The sequence below is a fragment of the Balaenoptera ricei genome, chromosome 15 (assembly GCF_028023285.1).
Source record: "Balaenoptera ricei isolate mBalRic1 chromosome 15, mBalRic1.hap2, whole genome shotgun sequence".
Classification (NCBI taxonomy): Eukaryota; Metazoa; Chordata; class Mammalia; order Artiodactyla; family Balaenopteridae; genus Balaenoptera; species Balaenoptera ricei.
The window spans coordinates 80,238,701-80,251,779 of record NC_082653.1 but is presented as its reverse complement, the minus strand read 5'-3'; the positions used below and the strand labels follow the sequence as shown (position 1 = coordinate 80,251,779).

At 43.3% G+C, this 13,079-nt stretch overlaps 1 non-coding gene across 1 annotated transcript; it reads right to left on the bottom strand.

Moving 5' to 3' along the window:
* Positions 1-6,347: 6,347 nt before the first annotated feature.
* On the bottom strand, positions 6,348-6,420 carry TRNAG-CCC (transfer RNA glycine (anticodon CCC)). The gene has a single exon. It is a non-coding gene; the product is annotated as a tRNA-Gly (tRNA).
* Positions 6,421-13,079: the final 6,659 nt, after the last annotated feature.

Genomic DNA, 13,079 nt, shown 5'->3' with positions numbered 1-13,079 from the left:
GCCTTTAAAATCTTTTATTGTCACTTTGGTTAAATAGATGACTAAGGGACATCCCTGGTGGTGCAGTGGTTAAGAATCCGCCTGCCAATGCAGGGGACACGGGTTTGAGCCCTGGTCCGGGAAGATCCCACATGCCATGGAGCAACTAAGCCCGTGTGCCACGACTACTGAGCCTGCACTCTAGAGCCCGCGAGCCACACCTACTGAAGCCCGCGTGCCACAACTACTGAAACCCGTGCACCTAGAGCCTGTGCTCCGCAACAAGAGAAGCCACCTCAGTGAGAAAGCCCGCGCACAGCAACGAAGAGCCAATGCAGCCAAAAGTAAATAAATAAATAAATTTATATATATATTAAAAAAATACAGATGCAAAGCAGATGTAGGTGAGATCAGTTACCAAAAGTAGAGTGGGATTGAGTGGAAAGTTTGTGGCAGACCATAGGAAGTTTGGGGGAAATGTAGTTAATAGGACAGCAAGGTCACAAGAATGGATAAAAGAACTTCCAGTCTACAGTAGGAAGGAGCACAAAGCTGTGAGAAAGCACACATTTGTGGAGGAGTTGAGAGCACCGTTCTTTGCTTTTCACCAGCCATGTTTGGAATCTCTGCAGCCAGACTGGAGAAAGCACACAGCCTGGTTTAGCGAGGGATGGAAACTGGCAAAAAGGGCAAAGTGAAAAATCACTGAGGTGAGAGTTGAAATAATTGGTCATAATATCCAAGCTACTTGGGGACAGAAGAGAAGCCCAGAATGCTGCTGGTTAGAGCAAGAGCGCCCTACAGGCTGGATTAAGGATGAAAGTGTATTTGAAGTAGAACTGGAGGAATGTGAACTATTCTCAATAAAATGAAGGCGCGAGAGGAGTGACAGAATCAGAGTTTGAAGGAATTTCAGAGTTTGAAAGCCACCAAAAGGGCTTTTCTTTAACCCTCAGACTAGTAGAACAGGTATTAGCTGTTCAGTTTGGGCTAGATCTTGTAACAGAATTATTGTAATGGAGGAAATCCTCTTAGCAATTGTTTAAATAAGTGCCGGTTCTAAATGCACCGTTTTCCAGGCAGTCTTTATAACGATCTGAGTAGCTTACAAAGAACAAAACAAAATCCAGCCAGCCAACCATGGGGAATCTCCAGCTGTGTGCGGGTGCTCTCTTCCTGGCGGGGGTGGGGTGGGGTGGGGGGTTGTCCCAGAAAAACCTTGCACCTGCAAAGGGCAGAGCAGAGAGGGGATTAGGGCTCTCAAAGAGCCACAGCCTTGGAGGAACTCACACTGTAGGGAGCGTGGGTTACTGGGACTGAGTAGATGCCTCCTCCTGTAGAAAAGAGTCACTGAATAGGATTCCCCCGGTCTGCAACGTGGTGATGCAGCGAGCCTCACCAAGCGCTCTTCCGGCTTCCACCTAAGACTCTGCCCGCCCACTGCGGGCAGAGAGTGGCCTACCCCGTTGCCTGGCAACCGACTGCGTCTCGCCCCTCAGGCGGGAGTCGCCCACAGTGACGTATGATGCGCGCAGAGCATGCTGGGACCACGCGGTTTCGGGCTGCCTCTGGGCAGTTTGGTCCCGGAGGCCGGGGACAGGTCCTCGCGGCCCAGACTGGCACACGTCGGGCCCTCGCGGGCCGCAGCCGCCTGGGCTGCCCTGTTGCGGGAGCCGTGGCCCGGCCATCACCTGGAGGTGCGCAGTCGGGTAAGCCCCTTACACGCCCTCAGGCCGCCTAGGCCCTGGGCGTCTCCCAGGCTCCTCTCTGAGCTGGTCACCCGCGGCTTCCGACTCCGACGAGGTGGTGGACGCAGAGCCGTGTGTGTGTGTGTGTGTGTGTGTGTGTGTGTGTGTGTGTGGTGGGGGGTGGGGGGGGAGTGGTGAAGCACGTCAAATTTACAAGGCAGTTCAGCGCGTAGTCGGTGCACAGCATTTGTTGCTTAGTGATCGCCCCAGCCGTTCTTTCTTGGTCTTCGTCACTGGTTTCCATGCTCCCGCCTTGTGGGTCCCAAGATGCTGCTCCTGGAAGACATTCAGTCTTGTGTGCTTGCTGCTCCTTCCCTGATATCTGCTCCTCAGCTCGGCAACATGTCTCTGTTCAGGGTTCTGTTCTTGGCCCTCTTTTAACAGATGATGGTCTCATGTAACATCTCCTCAATTACCAGGGTTCCTTAAGCGCTCTCAACTAACAGGACTTCTAAGCTCTAGGACTGCATTTTATCTGTCTGTAAGGCAGCTTTGTGTGCCTTTTTTCATACCTCAGACTCCTAAAATCTGAAGTCACAATGTTCACTTTCTGTCCCTATCTCCCACCTCTTGTGTGTTCACTAAACTCACCACAGTCACTAAAGCACGAAACTGTCAGATTTTACTCTTAACCACCCTTGTAGCCCCATCATTCTGTGAGGTGCCAGGTCCTATACAGCTGTCTCCATCGTTCTGTTCTTTGCATTCTTACTGCTCTCCCACAGGTACCCCAGGCTCTGTTTGGTTTCTTAATTTAGTTTTCTTTCTGCTCCTCAGGCTGGATAATTTCAAAGGACCTGTCTTCAAGTCTTCTGGTCTTTTATTTCTCAAATCTGCTGGTGAACCCCTCTAGTGAATTTTTCATTTCAGTTAATGTACTTTTCAGTCCAGAATTTTTGGTTGTTTCCTTTCTATAATTTTTTTAATAGATATTCTCATTTTGTTCATCTTTTATGTTCCTGATTTCCTTTAGTTTCTTTGTCCATGGTTTCCTAAGCTCATTGAGCATGTTTAAGATGGTCGATTTAAAGTTTTTGTTTAGGGACTTGCCTGGTGGCACAGTGGTTAAGAATCCGCCTGCCAATGCAGGGGACATGGGTTCGAGCCCTGGTCCAGGAAGATCCCACATGCCACGGAGCAACTGAGCCCGTGTGCCACAACTACTGAGCCTGCGTTCTGGAGCCTGAGAGCCACAACTACTACTACTGAGCCCACGTGCCTCAACTACTGAAGCCCGCGCGCCTAGACCCTGTGCTCCACAAGAGAAGCCACCGCAGTGAGAAGCCCGCGCACCGCAACAAAGAGTAGCCCCTGCTCGCCGCAACTAGAGAAAGCCCGTGCACAGCAGCGAAGACCCAATGCAGCCAAAAATAAATAAATAAAATAAACTTATATTTAAAAAAATAAAGTTTTTGTTTAGTTAGTCCATTGTCTGGGCTTCCTTAGGGATGGTTTCTGTCAAATTGTTTTTTTCCTTTGAATGGTCCATACTTTTCTGTTTTTTTGTTTTAAAATTTTTTGTTGAGAACTGTACATTCTAAGTGTTATAATGTGGTAACTCTCAAAATATGATTCTTACTCATTAGGGATTGCTAGTTTTTGCTTGTTGAGGGTTGGAGCTGTTACTTTTACAAACTGTTTTTGCAAAGTGTGTATTCCTTGTTTTTCTGTGGTCACTGAAGTTTCTGTTCCATTTTCTCTGCAGTTAGTCAGTGACCTGACATAGATTTCCTTAAATGTTTGACTCTAAATAGGGAGGTAGGAGAGAGGTATTCTGTCTCTTTAAATCTGATAGATGCCCCCGGGAAAGGCAAAGCTGCCAGTAGGGTCACATCCAAGGCAAGCATCTGTGCTGATCAAACTGTGTAACCGCAAACTTTTTCTTTTTTTTGGCCCCGCGGCGTGGCATGTGGGATCTTAGTTCCCTGATCAGGGATGGAACCGGCGGCTAGTTCCCTGATCAGGGATGGAACCGGCGGTGCCCCCTGCAGTGGGAGCGCGGAGTCTTAACCACTGGACCACCAGGGAGGTCCCTGTAAGCCCAAACTTTTGGAGCACAGTGATTCCACCGTCTACTCTGGCATCAGCCAGCTTCTTCAGGAATGCAGGCTGCTATCCTGACAGCTGCAGCACGTCTGAGGAATGAGGGATATTGACTAGTTTGCACATGCTGCTCACTTGTGGAAGATCAGCAACCTTTCCCTTCATTGTTATAAGGACTCCTCTGGTTGTTAAAAGTTTCTGGTCATGTTCCAAGTTCCAAAATAGTTGATTTCAGTCTTTCTTTGTAGCTCAATGACTGCTTTGGTGAAGGGACAAAGCCCTAGTTCCTACTCTGCCATTTTGTGTGACATCACTCTGAGTCATATTTTAAAAAATACATATTCTGATAATCTCTTTTTTCTTAATTGGTCTGTTTAGATGATTTACATTTAATATACTTTTTGATTGGTTAGGATTTAAGTCTGCCATTTTACTTATTTTCTGTTTATTCCCTCTTTTTTTATGCCTCCTTTTCCCTTTTCTTGCCTTCTTATGGGATACTTGAACATTTTTTAGTATGTCATTTTAAGATGGCTATAGATTTTTAAAATATAGCTCTCTTTGTATAGGTTTTCAGTGGTTGCTCTTGAGATTATATTACACATACTTATGATAGGTTACTAGTATCAACCTTTTACCAGCTTAAGTGAATGTAGAAACTTTACCACCTTTAGGTCCCTTTTTTCTTCCTTTACGACATTATTGTCTTAAATTTTACCTCTACATACATTGAGAACCACGTGAGACAATGTTATAAGTTTGCTTTCATCCATCAAACATAACTTTAAAAATTCAAGAGATTATATCCACACAGATATTTACCCTAAAAATTGCTTTTTCTTCATTTCTGATGTTTCAAGCTGCTGTTATTTTCTTTTCATTTGGAGAACTTTTCCTTTATCACTTCTTTCAGAGCAGATCTGATAGTGGCAAATCACTTCATTTCCTTCATCTCTTAATATCTTTATTTCACCTTCATTCCTGAAAGATATTTTCACTGGATACAGAATTATGGGTTGTCATTCTTTTCTTTCAGCACTTTAAAAATGTTTTGCCACTTTCTTCTCTCCTCCATGGTTTCTGATGGGGAATCTGTAGTTTTTCAAATTTTTCCTTCTCTGTAGGTAATACTTTGTTTCTCTCCAGCTGCTTTCAAGATTTTTCCTTTATTTTTAATTTTCAGACATTTGATTATGATGTATCTGGGTGTTGATTTATTTGAGTTTATTCTTTTAGGGTTTGCTCAGAATTTTGAATTGGTAGGTTTATGTCTTTTGCCAAATTTGGGAAGTTTTCAGCCATTATTTCTTCAAATATTTTTTGTGCACTGCACTCTTTTTCCTCTCCTTCTGGGACTCCAGTAACATGAGTGTTAGATCTTTTGTTATTGTACCATAGGTACTTATTCTTTTTTTTTTCTGTTTTGTCTCTTTTGTTCAGATTGGATCATATCTACTGATACATCTTTAGGTTCACTGATTCTTTCCTCTTAAATCTCCATTTTGCTATTGAGTCCATCCAGTAAATTTTTTACTTATTTTAATTTTTCGTTCTGAAATTTCCATCTGGGTTGTTAGATATTTTTCTTTGATGAGACTTTCTATTTTTCAATATGTTTCAAGAGCGTTCATAATTATTTCTTGGAATATTTTTATGACAGCTGCTCTAAAATCCTTGTTCAATAATTCCAATATCTTTTTCACCTTGCAGGTGGCATTTGTTGATTGTCTTTTCTCATTTGAGTTGTTTTTCTTGGTTCTTAGTATGAGGAGTAATTTTTTATTTTATCATGGACATTTTGAATATTATGTTATGAGGCTCTAGTTTTTATGTAAATCTTCTATTTTAGCAGGAAGTCAATATCAATATGTTTATATTCAGAATGCACATTCTGGTCCAATTTTGTGGGCTCTGGTTTGAAGATCAATTTCGTTTTCACAGCCTTTGCAGAGCAGTTCTGGCCTGCCCCACTTGCGTGCTACCTTGAGGTGGATTTGAAACCGCAGAGTATTCCACATTGTAGTTCAATTCCCAGAGCTTTTTCTGTGTTGATACTAGTTGGTTTCACACATGCACTGCTTGGGAAGGCATGACCAGTACTTCATACACATATTTAGAGAATCCCTTTTTCTAGCTCCCTACTCTCTATTTGAGAGGGGATGAGGTGCCACTTTTTCCAGTTATTCAATTAGTGCAGGTTGTGGATAGTCAACAGGGCTCCTCCCCACAGTCTCCAGTACCTGGTGGGGAGGGGAGAGATGCCACCTCTGCTTTGCTGGTACAAGATGGGGATGGTCAACAGGGCTTTGCCCCACAGTCTCTACAGTACCAGGTGGGGAGGAAGAAAGGTATGGGTTCTTTTGGGGTGTTTGCCTAGAGTAGGGTGGCTGTAAGCATCCTGCAGAGCTACCCTCCTCATGATCATTTGCTGGAGAGAGTGGGCTTTTTTTTTAATATTTATTTATTGATTGATTTAGCTGCGCTGGGTCTTAGTGATGGCACTCGGGATCTTCGTTGCTACGTGCGAGATCTTCGTCGTGTCATGCAGGATCTTTAGTTGCGGCATGTGAGATCTAGTTCCCTGACCAGGGATCGAACCTGGGCCCCCTGCATTGGGAGTGCAGAGTCTTAACCATTGGACCACCAGGGAAGTCCCAGAATGGGCTTTTTTTAGAGCTTGGTTTTTATGGTTTTTTTGTTTTGTTTTGTTTCGGGAGGGGCTTGTTGGCATTTTTCTAGTTGCAGACTGCTCTAACACCCAAGCCAAAATATATAGGAGGCAAAACAAACAAACAGACCACCCAGGGAACTCACCACTGAGTTGTCCCTTGAGGCCCCAGCCAGTCTGCCTTCTTTTCTCCACCTTTTGAGAGGTTTTTTGATAGTTGTATCATGTATTTTGAACAGGAATTTTGGTTGTAATTAGCAAGAGGAAGATGATGGAATGTGCATACTCCATCTTTTGTGGAACTGGAAACAACATAAAGCATTTAAAATTGTTTTCTTGATAACTTTTAGAGCGTAACTTCTCATTTTAGTAACAGTACATTTGTTCCTGTGTAATGAAGAATCGTACCCATTTTGTGTATTATGTCTCATGGTCTCATACTGCAGTAGCCAGTAAAAACCTAACTCCAGTATACAACCCAGACCATCTTCCTAAAGAACTCTACTCTTCAGCCCCTCTGCCTTGGTACTCTGGGCTCATGAGACCTCTCCAGATCTTCTTCCTCGTTTCATCTGTCCATTTGGGCCCTCTTCTCCAGGTGGCCAGCTGTAGCCTTTCAACCCTTGATGAACTTATGGTAGGACTGTTGGGAAGATTAAATAAACTAATACATGTCAAGCACTTAAAGCAGCAGCAAGCATAGAATAAGCAGTCCTTAAATCATAGTAGTGGTTGTTATACCCTCAATTTGGCATAGCCTCAGCTTTAAGTAAAAGAAACCCAAGCTGTCTATGGTGTCCCACCAAAGTAGGGAAGTCAGATTCTTGTCAGCTTCAGTTTGAGGATGAAATTCACTCATGCAAACATTTATTGAATGCTCACCATGTTGAGTATCAAAAGATGAACAAATAAGACACAATCCCTGTCTTCAAAGAGCCCAGAGACTAGAGTGGGGAGTAATGTATATGTGAATGAGCACAATTAAGTAAATAAATGCAATGAGGGGCTTCCCTGGTGGTACAGTGGTTGGGAATCCACCTGCCAATGCAGGGGACACAGGTTCAAGCCCTGGTCTGGGAAGATCCCACATGACGCAGAGCAACTAAGCCCGTGTGCCACAAGTACTGAGCCTGCGCTCTAGAGCCTGTGAAGCCACAACTACAGAGCCGCGTGCCACAGCTACTGAAGCCTGGGCGCCTAGAGCCCATGCTCCGCAACAAGAGAAGCCACCACAATGAGAAGCCTGCGCACTGCAAAAAAGAGTAGCCCCCATCGCCGCAACTAGAGAAAGCCGGTGCACAAGCCCACGTGCAGCAATGAAGACCCAATGCAGCCAAAAATAAATAAAAATAAATAAATTTATATAAAAAAATAAATGCAGTGAAAATAGTCTGTGCAAGATAATGGGGACACCAGGGTGGGAGTGGCCATGTGTTTGGGGCTGAGGAAGGGTTCATGGAGGTGGTAACACTTAGGCTGAATCTTGGAAGGTAAGTAGATTTTGCCCGGGTGAATAAAGGCATTTCATGCATAAGCAGGAGGAACAAAATTTCAGAAGCTTAAATCAGTGTGGCTGGTGGTTTAGTACCCACATAATCTGTCATATGTCTGCAGTTGGATTGAAATTGTGCGTTTAGAGAAGCACACAAGACAGACTCTAACCTGATTTACAGGGTCCTTCATGATCTAGTCCCTACTTAATTTGCTAGCTTTTTTTTTAATCTATTCTTTTTGTTTTTCTTCAATTGAAGTATAGTTGATTTACAATGTTATGTTAGTTTCAGGTGTACAGCAAAGTGATTCAGTTTTACATATATATATATCTATTCTTTTTTAGATTCTATTTCAGATAGTTCCCTATGCTATACAGTAGGTCCTTGTTGGTTATCTATTTCATATATATCTAGCTTTTTCTCTTGTCATGTGCATACAGATATTTATAATTTCATCTGATATAATGTATTAATACCTGCACAGTGATACACAGTGTCCATTCTTTACAAACCTCTTGGATCTGACTCTTGAGACAAGACCAGCAGCTGGAAACACATTCAATCCAAAGTATAAAATGAGAAAAAATAAATAAAACATTCAGTCATTGATCTGAATTGAGGACGAGGGGAAAGAGTACGGGGCAGCAGATGCTTATGGGATGGCAACTTAAGTCTTTAACGGTAGTCTTGCTGGATTTCCCCACCTCCATTGTGTTGTTGACATGCCCTGTGCGGTCTCTTTTTATCCACAGATACCTCAGGCATAGTTATTTCTACAGACTTCCCTTACTTTATCTGTATGAGACTTGGGCAGATTCAATTTTATTTTCCATGATGGGGCTGCTGGGGTAGGATAGTTACTAAAGCATGCAGCTTTTCCCCACTTTTCACCAGTTTGGGAGCAGCCAATGCCTGCTCTGTCCTCTCCAGTCTTTTTCCTAAGACACTGCTGACTGGAGGCTGCTTCTCTTCTCAGGGGATCTAGCACGGAGGGCATGAGCCAAGGCACATGGTATCTCCTGTCTGTATCCTCCCCTGCAGCACTTTTCCCTTGCCCTCCAGGCTCTCATCACTCCGAAACGCAGCATTCAAACACACCAGCTTCTTTGGACTGCAACCTTTACACCTGTTGATTCCTCTACCTAAAGCTCTTTCCAAGGCTCCTCTTAGCACTTCACCCCCTCAGCCAAAGACAAGACTTCCTCACAGAGGCCTTTGCTGACTGACCCCCTAGGCTAAGTTATACCCCCTTCCTATGCTATCATGACAGCCTGTGGAAGATTGAATTTTCTGGAGATGGCCACAGTAATATTTCCCATCACACATGCTCATCTTACAATATAACCTTAAAGCTTCTTCCATCGAGTGGTGGGAGGTATGTCTCTTCCCCCTGAACCTATGCAGATCTTTATGATTGCCTTAACCAAGTAAGGTAGGACAGAAGTGACTCTATGGTACTTCCCTGGCTAGGTCATCAAAATGCTGTGCACTTCCAGTTTTCTATCTGGGAATCCTGGCTCTTAGAACTAAGTTGCCATACTCCAGGGAAGCCCAAACTAACCCACGTGGAGAGACAGCATGGAGAAGAAATGTGTACACGTTCCCGGCCCACAGTTCAGCAGATGTCCCAGCTGACAGCCATTACCTATGTGAGTGAAGATGCCTCTAAGTGATTCCAACCCCCTACCATCAATCACCCCTAGCCTTTGAGTCTTCCTAGTTGAGCTCTCAGATGTTGCGGAGCAGAAACAAGCTAGAATCAAAGAGTCTCTGAGGATAATAAAATGATTGTTTTATGCCACTGCTTTCTTTATTGGTTTCTTATGCTATTAGTAACCGAAACAGTCTTTACTACTTTGGTAGTTTCAGTGCTTTTCTAACTATTTGTTTAATGTCTGACTTCCCTGTCAAAGTACATCCTCCTTGAGGGCTGGTACTATGTCTGTAGCCCTCATTGCTGTATCCTGTGTAGTGCAAAGTAGGTAGTGGGTGCACAGTAAATAGTGGACTAATGACTAGAAGGTATGTGTTTCTTCTCTTCCTGTGGCAGACACCAGGCACGTGTTTCTGCTCCCAGAATTGCTTCTGGCCTGCGGTTCTGTGCTTACCAGGTTGATCCATCCCTCCCCGGGAATCACTTCTTTCTCCCCACCCTGACTGATCTATTGGTGAGAGATGCACCTGATTGTTTCAGCCACATTTTTAACTTACAGGTGGTGCCTATAATGGTTCACGCCACCTCTGCAGGGAACAGGATGGAAATGGTGAAGAAACAGGAGGCTAGGAGTTCCAACGACAAACTTGATGCATTTTTAAATTCTGAAAAAAAAATAAAAAATAAAAAAAATAAAATAAAATAAAAAATAAAAAATAAAAATTCTGTTAACAACAGTCTTGAGAGAATAAATACAGCTCTTATGTAGTTTGGTATTTTGTCCTTTCTGACAGTTCTTCACTGATAGTACTGTTGTTGGAGTTAACAGGACTTCTGCGCCATTGTGGACGAGCTTCAGGCTGCCCTCTAGTGGGAAGCAGCACAATAAAGTCCTATATGTATTGCACCCTGAGGCAACCTGGACCTCTGCAGTGAAGAAAATTAGTGTAGGAACCAGCTCTGTCTTGTTGACTATATATAATCAGCACTTATGATATTACTTGGCGTTTAGTAGGAGCTCAACTAATATTTATTGAACAAACTAACCAACATGCACTGTTTATGAGCACTAGCATGTTTTTTGAGAGCCTACTATGTTTAAGACATTAAGCCAAGCACTGTAGATGATGTAAATCAGGGCCAGGTAATAAATATTTTAGGCTTAGAGGCCATGTGGTCTCTATCACAACTACTCCACTCTGCTCTTGTGGTGGAAAAGCAGCCACAGACAATACAAAATCTAATGAGTGTGTCTTGGTTCCAATGAAACTTGATTTTTAATGAGTAGAATATGATAGAAATGGTGGTGTGAGACACAAGATTAAGGCCTAAAAGGCACTGTGGCTTCCCCCTTTCTTGCTCTCCCTTGGATTACTTGCTCCATGGGAAGCCAGCTGCCATGTGGTGAGGACACTTAAACAATCCTATGGATAGGTCCATGTAGTGGGGAACTGAGGCCTTCCGCCAACAGCTGGCAAGGAACTGAGGCCTCCTCCAAATAACCAGGCGAGTGAGCTGTCTTGGAAGCAGATCCTACACGTGGCTGCGGCCCTCACTGATGTCCTGACGGCCGCCTCATCGTTCCTGAGCTAGAACCACCCACTTAGGCCACTCCCAAATTCCTGGCTCTGTAAGAAAGGTTTGTTGATTTAAGCTACTAAATTGTGGGGTAATTTGTTATGCAGTGACAGATAAATACATCCAGTGTTCCAGCACCTTCCCCATTGGATTACAGTGGTGCCACTATAGAACATCAGTTGACCACATGTCTTTTTCTGGATATTCTCTTCTGTTCCATTAAGCTATATGTCTGTGGGGTTTTTTCTGTTTTTTTTTTTTTTTTAATTGGAGTATAATTGCTTTACAATGTCGTGTTAGTTTCTGCTCTTCAACCAAGTATATCAGCTATATGTATACCTATATCCCCTCCCTCTTGGACCTCCCTCCTGCCGCCCCCCGCACCCATCGCACCCATCTAGGTCATCACAGAGCATTGAGCTGAGCTCCCTGTGCTATACAGCAAGTTCCCACTAGCCATCTGTTTTACACATGGTAGTGTATTTATCTCAAACCTAATTTCCCAATTCGTCCCACCCTCCCCTCTCCCCCCGTGTCCACATGTCCATTCTCTACGTCTACATTCCTGCCCTACAAATGGATTCATCTGTACCATTTTTCTAGATTCCACATATATGCGTCAATATACGATAATTTGTTTTTCTCTTTCTGGCTTACTTCACTCTGTATGACAGACTCTTGTTTATGCCAACATACTGTCTTGATTACTGTAACTTTTGCTGTAGTCTTGAAGTCAGGTAGTGTAATTCCTCCAATTTTGTTATTATTGTTTCTTTTGTCAAAATTGACTTGGCTATTCTGGGTTCTTTGCATATCCATATAAATTTTAAATCAGCCTGTCAATTTCTAGTTAAAAAACCTACTGAGATTTTCATTGGGATTGTACTGAATCTATAGATCAATATGAGGAAAATGGCTATCTTCATGTTGAATATTCCAATCCATGAACATGTATCTCTCCATTTATTTAGATCTTCTTTAATGTCTCTAAAAAATTATTTGCAGATTTACTGTAATGTTTTAGTGCAGAAGTCTTGCACATATATTGTTAAATTTATCTCTAAATATTTCATGTTTTATTGCTATTATAAGTTGCTATCAAATATTGGCTATATTCCATGTGCTGTACAACATATCCTTGTAGCTTATTTATTTATTTTAATTTATTTTATTTATTTATTTTTGGCTGCGTTGGGTCTTTGTTGCCTCACGCGGGCTTTCTCTAGTTGCGGCGAGTGGGGGCTACTCTTCGGTGCGGTGCGTGGGCTTCTCATTGGGGTGGCTTCTCTTGTTGCGGAGCACAGTCTCTAGGCACAGGCTTCAGTAGTTGTGGCGCGTGGGCTCAGTAGTTGTGGCTCATGGGCTCTAGAGTGCAGGCTCAGTAGTTGTGGCACACGGGTTTAGTTGCTTCGCGGCATGTGGGATCTTCCCGGACCAGGGCTCAAACCCATGTCCCCTGCATTGGCAAGCGGATTCTTAATCACTGTGCCACCAGGGAAGCCAGTAGCTTATTTATTTTATACATAGTAGTTTGTACCTCTTAATCTCCTACCCCATCTTGCCCCTCTCCCCACTGGTAACCACTAGTTTGTTCTCTATATATGTGAATCTGTTTCTGTTTTTGTCAGGTATTTTCTGAGCATGCGTCTTGCCCTGGGCATTCACGTGGGCTTCTAAATTCTCTCTTATACATAGATGATTATAAATGCTCTGATTACCCAAAGAAACTCTCCCCAGCTTTTCCTCCCAGACTTTAAGCAGTCTGCATTAATCTGTTAGGGGGTTGCCATAACAAAATACCAGAGACTGAGTGGCCTACACAATAGAAATTTATTTTCTCACAGTCCTGGATGATGGAAATCCAAGATCAAAGTGTTGGTAGGGCTGGTTTCTCCTGAGTCCTCTCTTCTTGGTTT